This window comes from Cyrtonyx montezumae, unplaced genomic scaffold, assembly GCF_038088225.1.
Source record: "Cyrtonyx montezumae isolate F1298 unplaced genomic scaffold, pur_monq_1.0 scaffold_29, whole genome shotgun sequence".
Lineage (NCBI taxonomy): Eukaryota > Metazoa > Chordata > Aves > Galliformes > Odontophoridae > Cyrtonyx > Cyrtonyx montezumae.
Window position 1 is genome coordinate 937,256 of NW_027072033.1, and position 23,234 is coordinate 960,489.

The following is a 23,234-nucleotide window of genomic DNA, read 5'->3' on the forward strand; positions in this document are numbered from 1 at the left end:
TTCCTATTACACAAAATGTATTTGCCTTTCTTTTTCCAATGTTCTTAATCATCTTTTCTTGAAAAATGTCTTGCATGTTAAATCTCTTTCCAATTCTATTTTTCTTTGAAAAGTAAGGTTTCTCCCATTGATTTCCTGCAGGATCTCTGACTGTGTGATTTGCTTGAATGTATCATGCAAATTCTACAGATCAGTGACTAATACATGTCTTCTTATAGCTTCATTCTCACATTTGAAACATCTTCAAAATCTAGATGCAGCAAAACTTGAATAATTTTTCTTGTATACCTTCATTTTCAAATGAAAGATTTTATAAATGAGTTTCATTTTTTTAATATACTAAAAATACCAGGAAAATAATCTCCCTTTCAAACCATTTTGACAGTGAGCTTTTGTCTATAAACTGAAAGTAATTCTACTTTTGTTATCCATATTCCTTATGTTACTAAAATCTGCTTATTAATTGTAAACCAATGTGAAATGATGATAAAGACATGAGACAATTGTAAGCTTCATCCCAGGGAAAGTATTTATCAATGTCTCTCTAAAAATGTCAACTTTACAAGTAAAAATATATTTTCATTTTCAATTAATCATAGTTCTTCACACAATTTAATGACAAAAAAAAAAAAAAAGAAATAAAAAGAAAACCCACACAATAAATTAATGCTTACTTACAAAATGCAGGAATTGAAGCAAGCAAAGTCATCAGAATCCAAGATGATTGACTAGAAATATTGTTATTCACTCATTAAATTTTGCATCTCACTTTTAAATAAACAAGCTCCATCAAGCAGACAGTTTATATATCCAACCATTCTACTCAATAGACCTAATAGTAAGAAAGGGATACAACTGATAATAGTTTTAAAAGTTTCATTCTTGTCCGATTTATTTCTGTTTTCTTTATTCTCTCTGCTGGATGGCCATTTTTAACCCTACCTATAGTGCCACCTGCTGCAGTTTTAATGGCATTACAGATTTTTCTTTTCAGCACCTAGTCATATTATGCAGCTGGAGTAAATGTGTCTTCTTGATGCAAATTGAACTGTTTCAATATTATGTAAACTCTTCTCAGCATTCCTAGCAATCCTGCAGAAAAGCACTGTTGTAATTCTTTGCAGAGACTGCATTCAACAGAAATGTACAAAGCCAAACATAAACTAAAACCAAATAAGCAGTTGCATTACATAGAGTACTTTAGTAATGAGGCCATTTTTAACGAAAAAATAGGATTTATATCAGTCGTACCCTACTGTATTAGTTTCTATTAGTGATAGATTTATATAATAGGGATGGCATTCAATGAAAAAATTCTTGTCAAAAATGAATGCAACTTAACTAATAGGGGCAGAATTGTACAGTTTGTCTGCTGGTTGCAAACCTGCAAGTTCCTGTATTTGTTAATAAATAAATAAAAATAAAATAAAATAAAATAAAATAAAATAAAATAAAATAAAATAAAATAAAATAAAATAAAATAAAATAAAATAAAATAAAATAAAATAAAATAAAATAAAATAAAATAAAATAAAAATAAAATAAATAAAATAATAAAATGCTGTTTGTGAATAGATGTTTTTACCAAATGTGACACTTCACTGAAAATTTAAAACCTATGAAGTTATTCTAAAAGTGATGCCACCTATTTTATTATGTTGGCCCACACCATCAGAGGTGGATTTTTTTGGTATGGCAGTAGAAGTACCACTGATATTTGATTCCATTCTGTTGCTGTGTGACTGATTGCAGCAGAGGGGCAGTCTGACAGAATGGCATCTGATACAGAAGTACATATGAAGCAAAGACTGAATTCCTCTGCGTGAAAAAATTTTATCCACTGTCATTCACTTCTGAATGTTTTTGGAGACCAAACATTTTAAGTGATCACAGTGAGGTGGCAGGTGGTGCATTTCAGCAGCGACGGCAGCAGCTTTGTATCACCTCCACTGGTGCAGTTCCCTGTTAACAACTCAACATTCAGGCTTTCATTCATCACTGGCAAAAATTAATCTGTGATGGTGGTAGCTATGCAGAAAAGTAGTGTTACCTGGCTGAGAATTTGTTCTCTCATACAGTATTGTTGTGGTCTTACCAAATTATTTTGGTTTCCATCAAAATAAATAGGAAGCTTTACCTTCAGAGCAACCTATGTATGACAGAAATCAGAAGAGATGGATGTGGCCTGGTTCAGCTGCAGGAGAAAAACAGCACATGTAAAGGTTCTATGTGGATTCTTGGAGCATTACTGTAACAACAGATTAGAAATATGTAACAAATTATATGACTACACAGAATGTTTATCTTCTGCTGTTTGTTGTAAAATAATACTTATTTCTCTTGGAAGGATGCAGTGATTTACTAGAGGCATCTTTTTTTAGTTTTGGTGCAAATACATGTCTTTAGCCCTCATGATTCTTCTCATTTCTTGTTCAGGACTTTTGATAAATGAGCATTTTGACTGTTGTGGAGCCCTACTTAGGAAGTTGCAGTTTTAGTACAGGAAACTGGAGAATGAATTTACTCATCTGCTAATAAATATGATAACAGGTCTCACATATGTATGTAAAAAGAAAAAAAAGTAAAAAGTAGTCTGTACACGTAAAATAAATGGGGAAACAGCTAATAAAAATAACAAGAGAGCAGTCTTGCACATGATTTGATACTAAACCACTGTAATGGCTTTACTCCTTAGTGGAGCATTTCCTGAAGGACATAACAAGTACATATTAGGAGACTGAAAGCAGACAGAAATTGCAGGAAAAAAAATAGCTTGAATTTACTAAAAGTGGATGATAGAACACTAAGCTCTCTTTAGTATCTTATTTCTTTCAAAAGTGGATAAAAAGGAAAACCTCAACAAAGAATAAAAATGATCATGATACACTTAAGATATTTCTTTGATAAGGTAGAAAATATAGTGCTTACTAAATACTATATATAATGAATAAGAGGGAAAATTGGTAAAGGAAAATTTGACAAGTTATCAGTATCAGTAGTTATTTTAACTATAAATCATACATTCATTTATGAATACTGTTAATAAATTAAAAACAAGCTTATGGAAATCTGGCAGAACTTTAGTAAGATATGATCAGGATAGAAATGGAATACACTAACATATACAGACCATAGGTTGACCCTCCTGAAGAAAAAAGTTTAAATGATTCTGAACAGTAAAATATGTGGAGTGTGTATTGTCTAAGTCTGAGAATGAAAGCAACATCAACTCTAGATTAGAAGAGTTCTTAGTTTGAAAGTGTGTGAGAGTTGAGGCGTCCAGTTTCAACTGTTCAACCATGTGCTGAATATAAGCTTCTAGTGTGACTTAACAAAAAAAAAAAAAAAGAATAAAAGAACATACTAGTCATGAGATGGACCAGAAATGACCTTGTAGTACGAATATAGCATAATAATATATAATAGCTGGAAGCAAGGCTTCTGAGACTGGAATCAGATGACAAGAACAAAGAATTAGGTGACTGAAAAGAACAAGAAATTCAAGAATCCTTCTCCATTTTTATATTGTCAACTGTGTCAGGATTTGAAAATCTTAAGGTAGGTGGTCATAAAGGGTCCTGAATTGTGACTCCAAATATTGGAAATTTAGAAGGGAGGATGGAAAAATCCAATAATGGAGTAACTCTTGTTTCTTGTTCCAAGTAACACAATTAAATCCTGGAGTAGACTCTGAATTTAGGCTCTCATATTTATATAGATATGTCAACCTAGCCCATGCAATCAGTCTATTAAAATTTTACCAGAAGCAGTATATTGAGATTATTTCCTGATTTTAGTTCTCCACATAGCCTAACCTGGGCCACTGCTCACTCAGTGTTTTCACTGGTGTATATATTATTTACAACTATCTTTCTTTGTACATTAGTTAGGGAGCTTAGCTGCCCAGCTGAAATGTATGGATTTCAGGCATCTAAACTAGATGAGGAGGTGCTTGTACTGATCATGCCTAAGGATATGCCCACTCATCCTGATGCAAATAAGACTACAAAGTAACCAGCCTGGAGCTGTCTTGAGTCTGTGCTAATTGTATGAGTGACATGGTTTTATGATCTTTTATTATCGGTGTTCCACATCATGACATCATGTAGTGCACTGTGAGTTCAAGAGTTAATGCTCCACTTCCGTGGCTCACTGGTAGTTCCAGGTATACACAGAGTCACAGAACTGTCGGGGTTGAAGAAACCTGTACAGATTGTCTAGTCTAACCCCCCCTGCCAAAGCAGACTCACTAGATCATGTTGCACAACTAGGCATCCATGTGGGTCTTGAATGTCTCTGGAGAAGGAGAATCCACAAACAATCTGGGCAGCCTGTTCCAGTGCTCTGTTGCCCTTACTGTAATGAAGATACCACACCGTTTATGCAGAACTTCTTTTGCATCAGTTTGTGGCCATTTCCCCTTCTCCTGTTGCCACATACTGCTGAGAAGAGTTCAGCATTGTCCCTCTGCCTCTCGCTCCTTAGATATTAATAGATGTGGATCAGATCTCCTCTGAGTCTTTTTTACAGGGCTGAACAGACCCAGATCTCTCAGCCTTTCCTCGTAAGGGAAGTGTTTCCTGCCCTTTATCATCTTTGTAGCCTTCCACTGGACTCTTTCCAGGAAATCCTTGTCTTTTTTGTACAGGGGAGCCCAGAACTGGACACAGTACTCCAGATGAGGCCTCACCAGGGCAGAGGAAAGAGGGAGGATCACCTCCCTTGACCTGCTGGCCACGCTCTTTTTAATGCATCCCAGAATTCCATTGGCCTTCTTGGCCACAAGAGCACACTGCTGGCTCATGATCAATCTGTCGTCCACCAGGACGCACAGGTCCCTCTCCTCAGAGCTTCTCTTCAGCAGGTCATCCCCCAGCCCCTACCACTGCATGCAGTTTTTCTTCCCTAGGAGGGAAGACTCTACATTTGCCCTTTTTAAACCTCATCTAGTTCCTTTCTGCCCAACTCTCCAGCCTGTCCAGGTCTTGCTAAATGGCAGCACAGCCTTTTAGCATGTCAGCCATTCTTCCTGGCTTTGTCTCATCAGCAAACTTGATGAGAGTGGACTCTATTCCCTCATTAAGGTCATTGATGAAGATGCTGAACAGGACCAGACCCAGCACCGACCACTTAGAGAAACATTTCTAAGTACAGGCTTCTAACTGGGCTCTGTGTCAGCAATCACAACCCTCTGTGCTCTGCCGGTCAGCCAGTTCTCAACCCACCTCACCATTCACTCATCTGTTCCACACTTTCTCAACTTTGTTATAAAGATACTGTGGGAGACAGTATCAAAATAACAGAATCATAGAATCATAGAATCATAGGGGTTGGAAGGGACCTAAAGAGATCGAGTCCAACCCCCCTGCCAAAGCAAGTTCCCTATACCAGGTCGCACAGGTAGGCGTCCAGGCGGGTCTTGAATATCTCCAGGGAAGGAGATTCCACAACCCCCCTGTGCAGCCTGTGCCAGTGCTCCGTCACCCTCACCGTAAAGAAGTTCTCGTGCACATTCATGCAGAACCTCCTGTGCTGCAATTTCTGTCCATTCCCCCTTGTCCTGTCTCCACACACTGCTGGAAACAGTCTGGCCTTGTCACTTTGTCCCCCACACCTCAGATACTTATAAAGCTGGATCAGGTCCCCTCTCAGTCTTCTTTTCTCAAGGCTAAAGAGACCCAGTTCACTTAGCCTTTCTTCATAGGGGAGATCCTCCAGGCCCTTCACCATCTTTGTGGCCCTCTGCTGGACTCTTTCCAAGAGATCCCTGTCTTTTTTATACTGGGAAGCCCAGAACTGGACACAGTACTCCAGATGAGGCCTCACCAGGGCAGAGGAGAGAGGGAGGATCACCTCCCTTGACGTGCTGGCCACGCTCTTTTTAATGCATCCCAGAATTCCATTGGCCCTCTTGGCCACAAGAGCACACTGCTGGCTCATGGTCAACCTGTCATCACCAGGACACACAGGTCCCTCTCTACAGAGCTCCTGTCTATCACATCATCCCCCAGCCTGTACTGGTACATGCAATTATTTCTCCCTAGGTGCAAGACTACACTTGCTTTTGTTAAATTTCATCCGGTTTCTTACTGCCCAGCTCTCCCTCCTGTTCAGGTCTTGCTGAATGGCAGCACAGATTTTTAGCATGTCAGCCAATCCTCCCAACTTCATACCATCAGCAAACTTGCTGAGGGTGGCCACTATCCCCTCATCCAGGTCACTGATGAAGATGTTGAACAAGACTGGACCCATCACTGACCCCTGGGAGACACTGCTGGTTACAGGTCTCCAACCGGACTCTGCACCACCGATGACAACCCTCTGCACTCTACCAGTCAGCCAGTTCTCAACCCACTTCACTGTCCACTCGTCTATCCCACACTTCCTTAGCTTTGTTATAAGGATGTCATGGGAGACAGTATCAAATACCTTGCTGAAATCAAAGTTGACTACATCCACTGCCCTATCCACTTGCCTTGATGAAATCAAATTAGTCTGCATTCACTGTTCTCCCCCCATCTACCCAGCCAGTAATGTCATCATATAAGGCTACCAGGTTGGTCGAGTACTACCTCTCCTTGGTGAACCCATGCTGACTAACTACTCCTGATAACTTTCTTCTGTTCCAGTTTCCTGGAGACAGAATCCAGAACAAATTCCTACATCAATACCTGTCTCAGAAGAGAACTACATGCCTCGGAGAACTTTGTGTTACTTTGGAGTTTTCCAATTTCCATTCAGAGGGAAATATAAAACTATTGACAAGTCATGAGACCGCTCTCTGTTTTCCCTTTGGAATCATCCAAGCAGCGCGTGCTCCCTAGCCTTGCCTTCAGCATTAGCATTAGCATTGAACAATTCTTGTTCTTAATACCATAATTCTCTTATAACTCTGTTAAGATCATTTGCTAAGTGTAGGCTTTTGAAAATAGGTAGTTTGCCTTAATTTTAATAGGGGTACATTTGGGTTGCAGTGGCAGCAAGTTTAGCAAACACATGAGTATGTCTCCCTACTTATACTTGGGATACAGTCGAAGTGTGGCAAGGATTATTTCATTCTGAATGTAAAATGAACATTAGTTTTGTGTGATTCTGTTATAGAAAACCAAAAATAATAAATTCTTCTTGTGCTGTCTTATTTCAGACATGACTGAACAAATTCACTTACTTATTTAGACTGTATTTTTTACAGAATACTGTATTGAGAATCCAGACGGATTCTTGTCTGAAAATGAGAGATACATGGGAATTATGTATTTCTATGTTTGATCTCTGGAGAAATCTCATGAGACACATCATTCCAAAGTCCTGGGGTAACAAATGAGACAAATGAATCAGAGATGCCTAGCAGTTTTTTCCAGCTATTATTCTTTTTTTTTTTCTTTTACTGCCACCAGGACTTTTCCAACAAGATTAGCAAAGCAACAGAAAAAAATAGCAACCTGTTGGTTTAATACACAGGATTACATATCAGTGTCTTGTTTTCTCTACTGTTCAGTACTTACTCCTACACATTCTCTTTTTTATTTTATTTTTTTTTTACCTCATTGTTGAGAAAGTACTTGTCTTTACTAATAATTGGTCATGATCTCAGTTTGCTTAGAAGAACACAAATTTCTGATTCCAAACAATTTTGTTCTTCAAAGCAAGAACTAATCAGGAATACAACAGTAGAACAGCCAGTAAGCCTTCCAGAATGCTAAAGGGAAGGATTTCTCAGAGGAGTACTGCAGAGGCCAGGCATCCGTATCTTTGCACTAAGAATCAAGACTCCTCTCAAATCCCCACATCTGATGCAATTGTAGGGAAGATTATACTGTTTAGCTGTTCCATACTGTCATTTATCCCTCCTGAAACAGCAGATCATTTCTGGAACTTCCACAGATCAGAGTTTAATTTTGATCTTTCTCAGTGCTTTTCTTGTATAAAAGAATGGCTTGTCTGTAATATAGTCTTGATTGAGGTGTGTGCCCCTGTTGACATCACCAGTACTGCTAGTGCAGATAAAAAATACGCAGGTTCAGGAAATATATAGATTTTATGGAGACTAGTATACATGTAAACAAATGACAGACAAACAGCTGTAGATTTCATTTGTATGATGCTGGAAAGAGTTGTGAGGGAATCCTACAATCAAGCAAGTAATTAGGCAAATTTTTGGTCTTATTTGTCATTTCAGAAGCATACAGTGGAGAAGGCTTTGGACAGGGTTTTCTGAGATAAGGATTGAAAATAAGGAGAACATGTTTAGAGTCACTTCTAACTTTAGATCCCCAGAGAGATTTCCAGAGTATATCTGTTGCTGCGTTCTGCAGAAAGACCTACCCTTAATTTAAGGAAACTGAAACAGAGCCTGTACAGTCTCTAATTGCCAATACTGTCATTGAACTGGAAGCCCACACAAGAATGGCAATGCAATGAAAGTTGTTGTAAGTACATTTTTTTTCTCCTGGAAATTTCTCTGCTTTCTGTAACCTCTTTGCAGACTTTAAATAGTTAAATATTGTAATAAATAAAGTAAAAAAGGATTAAATGTTTTTCTTTCATAAAATCCTGTAAAAAATCAGTGCTTACACAGGAATGAGTAAAATCATAACCAATGCTGTATACTGATATATCTGCTTATTCATTTGTAAGTTGTACATGATCGTGCATTAATCTCATGTATGTCATTAAGACCAGTATGGTGTATTGTGGGAATAAAAGAAAGTGCATTTAGTGCAGAAGCTGTGGAACAGGATAAGCAGCATGAGAAAGGAAGGCTGAGAACCAAGGACACTTCTAGATGAAAAGGAAAACAAGTTTAAGTAAGCTGTGGGATGGCAGACCCTAATTGGAGAAAGAGTGCATGGCTTGGAACGACTCATGAAGCTGACCTTCATCAGAGAGTCTGCAGAACTACTACGGTATCACAATCAAAAGTTACCTCCTCCGGGATGTGTTTTGCAGAACTGTTAACTGCCAGGAGTGTTTTTAGAGTTGTTTTTCTCGAGACTCTCTACCAATGATTGTGCGCTATTTTCTATATGTCCCTGTCTTAAACACTATAAGAATAAGGCTGTCCAGGTAATAAACAGAGCATGGTTTAACCATATTGATGTATGTCACGCTTCTGTCTGTTTTCTCCGATGACAGTTTATAGTTATTTTCTTCTTTCGCTTTTTTGTACTTCAGTAACAGGAAAGAAATATGTATTCAACTGGCTTTGCTGTGTTTTGAAATGCAACTCCATCAGAAACATTCTCAAATAAAAAAAGATAGCAAGACTTTTATTTCATATATAGCTTGTATGGAAAATAGAGAAAGTTGAAAACTAGAGTTTTATACTGAAAAAAATGTGAGATATTTTAAGGTTGTAGTTATTTTCACCTCATATTTTTCTAAATATTTTAATTTCAAAATATTTGCTCTGAAGAAAAATAATAGGAAATAATTTCTCTTTTAAATGAAACTGTTCTTTCAGTGTTCCTGTCTAAATAATCTTTTCATCTTGAAAGTACTAGAAATACTCTGAAATTTAGCATGTTACATGGAGACTGAACCCTGGAACACAACAAATACTGTAAAAAATTTGGCATGGGCTGAGCTTTCAAAACAGTCCCAGATCCCCTGAGTACATTCCTGCATTTTCCACACCTTTCTGTAGCTGTTATGTCATTATACTGCCATCAATATCAATCAACCTGCCATTCCACTTTAGCTCATGAGCTAATTAAGTGAAAAACTTGATTGTAACTGATGACTATAATACTTTCTGTGTATATTTTCTCCATAGTCTACATGTACACTCCACACATATCTCTGACTGTTAGTGAAGTTATGTCATATGAATGGTAGTGTTTTTAGGCATTTACAGATAGTAAAATCTAGAACAACAACAACAGCAAATATTGCTATCTTTACATAATAAAGACCACGCCTAAATATCTTGTGTAAATAGCCAACAGCTGTATCAAAGGGAATTCAAATATTAATTTAAATAAAGACATTAATTCTAGAGTTTATTATAAAAGCTCGTTTCATTGAGATACAAAAGACTGGTTAAAGTGACTGCACATGATACAAATTTGATTTGAAAAGTTTTTAAATCTTGATTGAGTGCTAAATACAAAATACATGTTTAGATTTTGATGATTTTCTTCAATACACAAATAAATACTAAAAAAATCTAATTCACATAGAAAAAATGGAAATATTCTAAATCTTAAATGACAGAGAAATATAATGATACAAAAATAAAATGAGTAGTGAAAAGAAAAAAATGATGTATACTGACTGTGTAAAACTATAGAATGCTGTGCGTTAAGGATTTTACCAAAGCTTATTTTGCCTTCCTTGACATTCTTCATGTTCCACCCATGATTTGATTTTTCTGAATTTTGGTTAATAGAGTCTTTCTACTGCTCTTCTTTGTTCAATGTTTAAACTTTTGATATATTTGTATCTTCTCTTCAAAATAAAATTTTGTTTAAAGTATTAAGATTGCTTATTTGTGCCAAGGTTTTCAAAAGATAAAAAGCAAAGGCATGTATCTTGTCATAGATGTTCTTTTTCACAGTGACATCTCTGCATGTCTTTTCACAATGTCCACGTAGATATCTAGCTATTTATTCAAACTCAGCAAGGTTAAAATGGATAGTGTAGTCTTTCTTTTAAGGTCTTTGAATTTCTCTTTCTCACTGACTGCTGATTATTCCATCATTTCTTCATCAGCTGTTATAATCTGAGTATCTTATTGAGCGCAGATTTTTCTGTAGCTCTGTCTTTCCACTAGGTCCATTACTTTTCTGTACAATACATATCATAAGAGTACAGCTCCTTCTATCTATAAAAACTCACTTCTTAGAGTTGCTTTTTTCTAACACACATTTTACTGTCTTTCTGAATCACTCTTGACATTACACCAGAAATTCTTTTTAAGGTCCTTTTCCAACCGTTTTCACTTAATCACACCTCCCTCCTCAGGGACTCTCTATCCCTTGGAAACACAGCAATTGATGTCACATTCCTACACTGAAAAAGTAGTGCAATTACCGTTTCCACTAAACACCAAATTCTTTGCTAAAAATATGCATATTAATAAAAGGGTCATTTCTGGGAAAGGTAAGCATTTTCTGAGCAAGTACTACTTAAAATACAGAAGAATCCAACAAGTAAATTCAAATTAAACAAAATAATCAGGGACTTTTACACACAATTTCTACCATCAATCCCCCTAAATTATAGATAAAAAACTGTGAAATAAAATATCAGTCTGCTGAACATTAAGAAAATGATAAAAAATGGATTAGTGTTATTAAGTGTATTCATTGACTTCAAAAAAATCTTTCATTGTATCTTTTCACATAGGTATAGAAAGTGGAGTGTAACAGTGGAAGAATGAGACCATCAAGAAGGGAAAGCAGGGAAATCTCTCTGTAGAGATTTGCTGCCTGCTGATAACATGCATTTGGAAGATGAGGAAAAAGATACCAGCTGTGACAAAGTGAGAGGACTGCTGTCTGCTCCTGCTTTTTCAAGCTGGATCACAGCTTGGAAGCTGCAAGTAGAAAACATTTGGAAAAATGTTACATCCCTTAGAGATGTTGAAGTGATTTGGAGCACAGGTAGTGTTCTCCTCAGTCCTCCTGGAAGGACACTGAGACCTGGGTAGAAGGAGGAGAATGGATCCATTGAATGAATGACTGCATGGATGGTGTCACACTCATGGTTTCAAGGTACCTTATCTTGGATGCACTTTGAAAAACTGATGTTGAACGGGATGCAACTGACCAGGAGAGTAAAGAACATACTGAGCAGCAAGATGGCTGGGCTGATCACCAGAATTGCAAAGTAGATTTTATGGAAGAAAGATGTATACTTCTGAGAAACGGAGAAGATCCAGGGAACAATGTCACTTCAGGAAGCAGCAGAAGAAAACCTCAGAGTTGTCCCAGGAGAGTTTGGAAGAGCACCTCTGAGAAGGTACTGTATCACTGTACAGACTGGATGAATTGTCACTACAACAGTGCATACAGCATGGGGAATAAGCAGGAGGAGATAGAAACCACGGTACAATTAGAAAGCTATGACTTGCTGTCCTAGACACATGGTGGGATGAATCACACAGCTGTAATACTGTGATTGTGGGTTACAAGCTTAAGAAGTGGAAGAAGTGGATTGATTGTGAGGAGCACCTCTGAGGAACAGCCATGTCCAGGTTGAGATCTTCAGGGTAAAAACAGGGGACCAGGTCAAGACATGGTAGTTGTCGAGGTCTAATTCAGGCCGCTTGATCAAAGGGAGCCTGTTGATGAGATCTTCAGCTGCAAGAGGCTTTGTGCTTTCAGGCTCTTACTCTGGTAGGGGATTTCAACCACCCAGATATATGCTGGAAAATATTACAGTAGACTACAAGCAGTCTGAGAGACTCGTGGAGACAATTTAGGTTATCTTTCTGGTCCATTTATTGAACAGAGTAACCATAGTAGACCACAAAATAAAATAAAATAAATAAATAAATAAGCAAGCAACCAAGCCTCAACGTCTGCAAGATAAGACTGTTTCCATGACAACAAATTGAAGGCTGAATACAGGGCAAAAGAGGGGTCTTATGAAAAAACAAACGGGATGACCCTGTTTGTCCAAAACATGTCTGTTTTCCTTGAGAAAGTTTTGGCTGAAAACTTGTAAAAGAAACTTGTTCATTGCTGATTTGTTTGTTTACTAACTTGGAGCAGCACATCTTCAAATCCAGCAGTCATAAAATGTTGCCTGAGAAAATCTGAGTTGTTCAAAATTTCAAAAATTTTGATGCTTTTGGATAATCACTGTAACAGACTGAGGACATAATTCTGCTTAGTTGTACAGAGATTGTCATTAAAATTGATGATTTTGTTTGAATCTTGAGTTTTTTCTTACCTTCTTCTAACGTGTGATTTGCAAATCTGGTTACCTGTTCCTTCCTTCATGGGTTGAACATCAGCTCGAGCTGGTGTCTGCTTAATGGATCTGATGCTTGCAAAAAAAATCACGGAATCATAGAGGTTGGAATGCAGCTCTAGAGGTCATCAAATCGAACCCCCTCTGCCAGAGCAGGCTCCCTACATCATGTTGCTCAGGTACACATCCAGATAGGTCTTCATTATCCCCAGAGAAGGATACTCCACAGCCTCTCCAGGCAGCCTGTTCCATGGCTTCATCAACCTCACTGTGAAGAAGTTATTTTCTCATACTTGTGCAGAGCTTCCTGTGCTCCAGTTTATGGCTCTTTCCCCTTGTGCTGTCTATACAGACCACTGAAAAGAGGTTAGCCATATCCCTTTGTCTCCCACACTTGTATTTAATAAGATATTTATACTGATATTTATAAATAGTAATTCGATCCCCTCTCAGTCTTTTTTTTCTCAAGTCTGAACAGACCACCAGGTCACCCAGCTTTTTCCCATAAAGGAAATGCTCCAGGTCTTCATCATATTTGTTGCCCTCTGCTGGACTCTTTCCAGGATATCCTTGTCTTTGTTGTACCTAGGAGCCCATAGCTGTATACAGTACTCCAGCTTACGCCTGGCCAGAGCAAAGGAGAGGGGGAGGAACAGTTCCTTTGACCTGCTGGCCATGGTACAATTAAAAAAACATGTTACAATTAGAAAGCTATGACTTGCTGTCCTAGAAACATGGTGAGATGAATAACACAGCTATAATACTGTGATTAAGAAGTTGAAGAAATGGATAGATTGTGAGGAGCGCCTCTGAGAAACAGCCATGTCCAGGTGGAGGTCTTCAGGGTAAAAACAGGGGACTAGATCAATAAAAAACATGTAGTTGTCAAGGTTTAATTCAGGCCACTTGATCAAAGGGGGCCTGTTGACGAGATCTTCAGCTGCAAGAGGCATTGTGCTTTCAGGCTCTTACTCTGGTAGGAGATTTCATCCACCCAAGTATCTGCCAGGATAGACTACTCAGTGAGAATCCAGCAATCTGGGAGACTCCTGGATTTTGTTGAGGATAACATCTTGGTCCACTTACTGTACAGACAAATGAAGTCTTCAATGATGTCTTCAAATGATGTCTGCAACATCTTCACAGATGAAGTCTTACTGGACGTGATGCTCTTCAGTGCAAAAAACATTGAAGAGGTTAAGATTCAAGGCAGTCTGGTCTATGACAAACATGTTCTGGTCAGTTTCATGACCACAAGGACTGTAGATCTTGTAAAGCACTTAAATCTGGATCTTGAACTTCAAATCAGTGAAATTCTGTATGTTTAGCAAATTATTCAAAAAGATTCCTTGGGAAACTGATGTTAGGGACACAGGAATAGAAGTCTCTTCTGAACACACATACATTCTCCATCACCCATTATAAGAAATTAAGCAGAGGAAACAGAAAGCCAGCATAACTAAGCATTGATTTGCTGGTCAAACTGAGAGAAATGAAGGTAAAGTACATATAGTGTAAACTGTAACTAGTGGCCCCCAAAAAAATACAAGATTTCATCTGGACATGAATTGGGATCAGGAAAGTAAAGGCACAGATAAAACTGAATTTGGTGAAGGATGTTAAAAAATAACAAGGGATTTTCCAGAGACATTGCTCAGAGGAGACAGGAAAAGGAGTGTGTACCTCCGCTAATAAATGAGAAGAAGGAAATGACAATAGCTGACATGAGGAGAATGAAGTGCTTAAAACGTTATAACGCTTCTCCATAGCCTTCATTGACAGTCAGGATTCTCACACCTCTCACCTCTCTACAGCTCTAGGCCAGAGTTGAAGTAGATAATTCCTCCTACTGTAAGTGCAGAGCAAGTCCGAGAGTGCTTCATGGGGCTGAATTTTGCAACTCCATGGAGAAGGATGCCATATATCCTAAGGTCCTGAAGGAACACGCTGATCCTCTTGCCAAGCCACTCTTCATCACATTTGAAAAGTCATGGCAAAGTCCCTTGTGACTACAAAACAGAACACATTATTTTTAATAAATGAAGAAAGAAGGCCCGGGAAACTACAGGCTTGTACACCTTTCCATGTAGTGCAAACATCATGGAGAAGATCCCTATGGAAGATATGTTAAGGCACACATAAGATAAGGTGGTAATCTGTGGCAGCCAGCACAGCTTCACCGAAAGAAAATGCCTGGTAATCATCCACAATGTAGTGATGGAATTAGTGAACAAAGGATAGGCAACTGATGTTGTCTACATGGACTTGGAATCATAGAATTGTAGAAACACTAAGGTTGGAAAAGATCTCCATGAACATGTAGTCCAACTGTCCAACTGTCCACCTACCACCAGTATTTCCCCACTAAACCATGTCCCTTATTATCTCATCAAAATGTTCTGGAATACCTCTAGGTGCAGGGACTCAACCGTCTCTCTGGGCAACCCATACCAGTACCTGACCACTCTTTCAGAGAAGACACTTTTTCTATTGTCCAACCTGAACCTCCCCTGATGCAAGTTGAGGCCACTCCTTATCATATCTCTAGTTACCTTGTTGACCCCCAACTCAACACAACCTCATTTTAGGTAATTGTTGAGAGCCATAAGGTCTTCTCCAAGCTACTACTTCTCCAGAACAAACAATCCCAGTTCTCTCAAGGACTTCTGCAATGCCTTTGAGATGGTTTTGCAGAACATCTGCACACACATACTTGTAGACAGAGTAATCTAATATGCCTCCAATGTAGATTTTTTCTGCAGATTGTAATGTTATATGTCTCCAAATCTGAGAAACTGCTGTCTTCCTTTGTACAAGAACGGTCCAATTTTTCCTACAAAAAGTATATTAAAACTCTCAGAGGTCTTTAACATTTTGTATTTCTTTTATTAAAAAAGGCACCAAAACTTTATAACTAAAGAAACCTCTTAAGCTATAATTGTCTCAAACAATTCCTTCACTGAAGTTACAGCATTAAAACAGAAAAATCATTCGTTTCTGGGAAGCACTGTATTGGAATTAATGAGATTGGGTTTTTTTCTTTGAAATAATTAAATATTTGATAATTATTTAATAAGCAGATTTAATTTCACTACCATGATCTTGATTACTTTGTATTCTTCTTGCAGTATGCTGGAATAAGTACTATTTAATTAAAAAGGAACAATTAGAGAAATGGTGCTCTATAAGAAGTGTTGAATCACCAGACACTAATGTAAGTACTTTCCTCTGAATGTGGAGGTACATATATTATCACACACAGTGCCTTTTTCTTTCAAGTAAATTCTGTGTACAGAAAAAGGAAGGCATTTACTACTGCACTTAAACATGCTGCATATTGTCTAAAGTTTTGAATCCTTTCCATTTGGAAACAGTAGGTTTTCCCACATCTAAAATATCAAAATATCATTCAGCAAGTTATGGTGGTATCCAAATGATGTATTTTCACCCAAAACATATTATATAAAACTAGTAAAGAAGGAGATAGATGTTAAATATTCTCTCTCTAGGAATTTGCTCTTCTCATCTAGATTGTGGGGTTGCTGTGGACATTCCAATCTTAGTATTCTGAGCAACTATCTGTCTCTAGGAGTTTTCTGTCACTACTACTACTACCACTGTCCATCATGTATCAGCGTTCCTAGTCAACTGGAGAGATCCCAGAAGACTGGAGACTCTCCAACATGAATCCCCTTTACAAGAAGGTCATAAGAAAGTTCTGGGAAACTACAGGGCTGACAGCCTGACCTCGGTGCCAGGGAGGATTATGGCACAGATTGTCTTGAAGGACTTAGCAATAGCATATGCAGGACAACAGGGAGATCAGGCCTAGCTAGCATGGGTTTGTGAAGGGCAGGTCCTACTTGACCAACGTGATCTCCTTCTATGATCTAGTGACCCATTTGTTGGATAAGGGAAAGGCTGTGGATGCAGTCTACCTTGAGTTCAACAAAGCCTTTGACACTGTCTCACATACTATTCTCCTGGAGAAGCTGACAGCCCATGGCTTGGACAGGTACACTCTTTGATGGGTAAATTACTAGCTGGAGAGCCAGGCCCAGAGAGTGATTGTAATTGAGTTAAATCCCTCTATCTACCAGCCATGAGTGGTGTTCCCAGGGGTTGGTAATGGGGTCTATCCTTTTCAGTATCTTTATTGATGACCTGGACGAGGGCATTGAGTGCACCTCAGTAGGTTTGCAGCTGATACCATGTTGACTGGAAGTGTCAGTCTGCCTGGGGGTAACAAGGCCCTACAGAGGGATCTGAACAGGCTGGATTGCTGGGCTGAAGCCACTGGGATGAGTTTCAACAGGACCAAGTGCCAGGTCCTGAATTTTGGCCAAATCAGCACACAGGCAATGCTACAGGCTTGGGACAGAGTGGATAGAAGACTGCGTAGAAGAAACTGATCTGGGAATATTGGTTGATGATCAGCTGAACATGAGCCAGCAGAGTGCTCGGATGGCCAAGAAGGACACTGGCATCCTGGCTTGTATCAAGAATACCATTACCAGCAGGAGAGGGAAGAAATTGTACCTCTGTATTCAGCTCTGGTGAGGCCACATCTCAAGTACTGTGTTCTTTTGGGTCCCTCACTGCAAGAAAGGCATCAAGATCCTGGCGCATGTCCTGAAGAGGACAACAATGCTAGTGAAGGGTGTGAAGCATAAGTCTTATGAGGAGCAACTGAGGGAACTGTAATTGTTTAGTCTGAAGGAGGCTCAAGGGAGATCTTATCACTCTCTATAACCCCTTGAAGAGAGCCTCTTTTCTCATGTAACTAGTGATAGGATTAAAGGGAATGGCCTGAAATCGTGCCTGGGGAAATTCAGGCTGGACATTAGGAAATACTGAAATACTACTTCTCCAAAAGAGTGGTCAGGTGCTGGAATGGGCAGCCCAGGGAGGTGGTGGAGTCATCAATCCTGGAAATGTTCAAGGAACATGTAGATGTGTTGAGGGATGTGGTTTAGTGAAAATGATTGGTGATAGGTGGACAGTTGCACTGAATAATCTTGTAGGTCTTTTCTGATCTTTTCTGATCTATGATTCTGTCCTGCTTCATAATGCTTTCTCCAATTATTAAGGCATCCTGATCTTACTCAGACTCACAGAAAGCCGAGATCCAAACTTGTCACTTTGAATCAAACCAATTTAATTGCTCAGTTTTACTGTAGCATAGTACTCACAAAACATGTTCATAACAGAGTTAAGGATGTTTTAAAAAAGTGCAATACCTAGTTTTGGCAGAAAACCTACAACTGACATCCTTAGTCATTCTCATTCTATATATGTTCTAACAGTGCCAGATATGGCTCATTACTGTTAAAAAAAAATAAGACAAAGGGAAATAAAGTTTCCAGACAAACTTGGTCCAGAGCTTAAATCCATATTTGTGAATAGCAAGGCTCTGTTCAGTGTTGCCAGTGAGGAACTAGAAAGTAAGGAGAATGTTACAAGTTCAGGCTGAGTGCTGCTTTTGATACAGCAGAAGGAAGGGATGCCATCCAGAGGGACTTTAATAAACACAAAAATAGGGCCTTTTGAGCCTAATGAGGTTCAGTAAAGTTCAAGGTTTTGATCTTGGGACCAGGTAATACTAGATATGTATACAAGCTGGGAGAAGAGCTCATTAAGAGTAGCCCTGCTGAGGACAGGGGTCTGGGTTGATGGAAAAACTTAATATTTTTAGAGCCAGCAGCATGCACTTGGAGCTCAGAAGGCCAATGTTATCCTGGACTCCAACAGAAGGGTGGACCTTGTGAGGCATGAGCTGGAGTACTGTGTCCAAGTCTGAGTCCCCCAACACAGGAAAGACATAGAGCTTTCAAAGAGGGTTCCGAGAAGGGCCACAGGGATGATCCAATGGCTGGAGCACCTCTTCTATGAAGAAAGGCCAAAGGAACTGACTTGTTCAGCCTGGAAAAGAGAAGACTACAGGGAGACCTAATTGCAGCCTTCCAATATTTAAAGGAAGTTTATAAACATGAAGAAGAACAACTATTTACATGAGTAGATAGTGATAGGACAAGGGGGATGGTTTTAAACTAAAGGAAGGGAGATTTAGATTAAATGTAGGGGAAAATCTTTACTGAGGGAGTGATGAGATGCTGAAACAGGTTGCTCAGGGAGACTGTGGATGCTCCATCCCTTCAGGAGCTTAAGGTCAGGTTGGATGAGGCCCTGGGCAATCAGATCTAGTATATTATCTAGTAATTAGCAGGCCTGCATGGGGCAGGTGTCACGCTCCAATATAAAGAAGGGAGATGAGGTTCTTAGATTATGTATATACACAGCGTGAGATTAAGAAACAATGGTTCAAATGTTGGTCTGACCAGTTTATTACCAATATTGACCAGGGAGATGGGGAAGGTGGACACTGTTAAGAGTGATGGGGAAAGGAAGGTGTGCGATAGGAAAGATATGAAAGAAGCAAGGGTTTGTACAAAGCAGGGATAGTCACCAGTCAGGATCCTAGGGGCGGTTCGGTGGCAAGCGGCTCCGATGGTCCGAGGCAGAAGAGCAGGGGCGGCAGAAGCAGGGAGAACAGCAGCAGCGATGGGCAGCCTTGAGCAGCAAGCAGTTGTCCTGGAGAAGCAGCCCCGGGTCAGCACAGGAGAAGCAGTGAGGGGTCAACCCCAGGAGGGGCAACAGCGAACAGTGATCAGCTCGTGAGGTCTCTCCAAAGAGAAGGCCTCTCCAGGAAGCAGCAAGCAGTGATCAGCTCGGGAGGTCTCTCCTAAGAGAAAACTTCTCCAAGAGGAAGCCACTCCAGAGAAAACCCTCCAACTTATTTCTCCAGTCTACATGATGAACCCCTCCTGCTTGGGAGTCAGGCGGGTATCGCCTGAGATGGTTATCTCCCCCTGGAGATAAGTTCCACAAAAGAGTGTTCAGCGGCCACTGAGCTACAGCTTATCTCTTTCGTTGCCCCAGGACATGCCCATCTGCTTGTCCCTTAGACAAAGGATTTCACAACCCTTGCCCAGGACTAGCTTGGACATGTTTGGACATGTTCATCAGCAAACTTTGAGGCAATGGTATAAAATATTAGTCTCTTACAACAGGGTATTGAAAGTTGGTGATCTTTGATGTCCCTTTCAACAAAAGCCATTTTATGATTCTATGATGCTATGATTTGATGAGAACAATAATGTAAAGGGAAAGAATTCTTGCTTCCAGTTCTTCATAAGGTTAGCACAAGTCTCCTTATAATTCGTGTTCTTGCTGCAAAGAAGAAGCTTTAGAGGTTTTTGTAAAACTAACAGCAGAAAGCTGTTTCTGCCTAATTGATTCAGAATCCCTAATACACTTACACTGAACAGTAGTAAACATATACTTATTTCTACCACGTTAAAGAACAGTAGCTGAAAGGAATGCTTGAAACTATGTTGCCAAAGCCATAATGGTATTTGAAAATTTATACTGAAACTGGATTTTCTTTTTTTTTTTTTTTTTTTTGCCCCGGCAGTCATGAAGGCCGCTGAAATACAACACAATAGGTGGAAAATAAATCTGTTTGATGAAGTTGCTTTTTTAGCAGCTAATAAATTCTCCTCTTTACACAGTGCTGGAAAACAGTTTTGGATGAAGTTAGTATAGGGTGAAGGATAAACAGATTTAAACCATTACTTTAATGGTCTTATAATGAGTTAAGTATAAGAATATTTCCATTTCAGGTGAATAGAGACATTTCCAGTAGCTTGAATTCTGAAAATCTTAATAGAAATAATGGAATTATGAAGATCCAATATTGTATTTTTTGTTCCTAATTTCTGCCATGCTTAACTGATCAACCCTCTATTCTCTCTTTTTCTGATGAATTAAGGAGGTGCATAGTATGCTATGGCTGCAGCTGTGAGAAGCTGTAATCATGTAACTATAGAATGATTTGAGTTGATAAGAACCCTGTAGATCATCTAGCTTCAAAAACCCTGTCATGGGCAGAAACACTAGATCAGCTCACCCAGAATCCCATCCAACCTGTCTCAAGGGAAGTGGCATCCATAGCTTCCCTAGACAACTTGTTCCAGTGTCTCACCGCCTTCTAAGGAAATATTTTTTTTCCTAACATCTTACCTTAAGACATTATCCATTATTTTAATAGCACTACCTCTTGTCCTACAACTCCATTCTGACATAAAGTGTCCTCCCCATGTTTCTTGTAGGAACTCTTCAGGTGCATGAAGGCCACTGTAAGGTCTTCCTTGAGCCTTTTCTTCTCTAAGCTAAACCCCAGTTCTCCCATCCTGTCTTCATAGAAGGGGTGCTCCAGCTCTCTGATCACAGAATCAGAGAATCACAGGTTCATGAAATCAACATGGTGGAAAAAGAACAACTGTTCACCTACCACCAGTATTTCCCCACTAAATCATGTCCCTTAGTACAACATCTGGAAATTTTCTGAACAACTGAGGGATGGTGACTTAACCACCTCTCTCCCATTTAGCATGTGACCACTCTTTTAGAGAATAAATTTTTCCTGGCATCCAAACAGAAAATCCCCTGGCACAACTTGAGGTCATTCCCTCTTGTATTACTGTACTAGTTACATAGGAGAAGAGACTGACCTCCATCTCACCATAGCTTCCTTCCAGGTAGATGGAGAGAGCAGTAATTTCTCCCCTGAACCTCCTCTCCTCCAGACCAAACAACTATGGTTCCCTCAGCCACCCCTTATAAGACTTCTGCTCCAGACCCTTCACCACCATTGTTACCCTTTCCTGAACAATACTTTCCAGCTTGGCATCATTTGCAAATTACTGAGGGTGCTCTCAATGCCTTCATCCAGGTCATCAATGAAGATACTGAAGAGGACAGGCCCAAATACTGAAGACTGGGAACACTACTTGTGACTGGTCACTGCTTGGATGTAAATCTATTCACCACCACTCTCTGGGCCCAACCACCCAGCCAATTATCCAATATCCCCATGACCCTTCTCTGGACTCTCTCCAGCAAGTTCATGTTCTTAGTGCTACAAGGAAGATGAGGGGCCTGGAGCATCTCTCTTATGAGGAAAGGACCAAAGGTGTGGTACTGGAAAGGATCTTATCAATGCCTACAAATATCTAAAGCCATGCTTTAGATATATTTAGATAAATCAGTAGGTCCCAGCAACGCACAAGGGGCAATAGGTACAGACTGGAACACAGGAAGCTACATATGAAAGCAAAATAACTTCTATACTTTGATGATGACAGTGCACTGGAACCAGCTGCCCAGAGTAGTATAGGAGTCTCCTTGAAATACTCAGGGCACACCTAAATGCTTTTCTGTGTAACTTCCTCTAGGGGACCTGCTTTAGTGAAGACGAGAGTGGGCTAAATGATACACAGAGGTTCCTTACAACCCCTGTGATTCTAATGCTATGGACACTGCTTCTGAACACAGTAGCTCCCTTGATCTGATGGCTGCACTTTTTATGCTGCCTAGAATATATTTGACATCCTTAGCTGCAAGCATATATTTGTGACTCATTTTCAGTTTTTTATTCACCACAATTCCCATTAAACTAATGTTCTATATTCCTTTTGTAAATAATTATTTTTACTAATTCTCAAAATTATATTCTATCTATTCTTATTGTGTATGCATATGATTACATATAATTAACTTAGGTGTTGTATGAGAGTAAATAAGGAAATAAAGAAAAATGATGAGTGTAATTTCTCATTTTATCACCTATCAGGAAGACTGATGTGTCTTGCATGCACTATATACTATACAAAAAATACATCTTCTTCCATATTACAGAAAGAATCATATATTAATTGAACTTATTTCATCATTACCACAGCAGCAAAGGAGACTAGGGAACTTCTCTAATCCTAAAATATGTACATGTAGAACTCAAGAGCACAAAGTAGATTCCCAAACACTGCTAAGACTCGTGTAAATGTTTACTTCCCTGCATACTTCCTGATGTGCCCTGTATGGTCTGCATTTCTCATTAAACTGTGACACTGCTAAGTTTCTTCTTGAATTATAATGACCAAATATATATTAAATACACTTCCTGCCACTTTTACACAAATATAAGTTATCTTGACTATAGTTTCTTCAGAAAACCGAAGTTTGCAAAACTGAATAAACATTTCCTTGTAACTCTGCGTTTACGGCAGTACATGTGTAAATAGAGGAACGACACTATTTTTTTTCCCAGAGAGCCAGTATAAGGCATTTGACAATTATTCATCTGTTCTATTTAATTATGTTAGAGAGAAGTTTAATAATTTAGTTTGCTTGTATGATTAAGTAGCTTGTGGCCATAAATAGTTTACTTCTGAAAATGCATTTAATTAAAACTT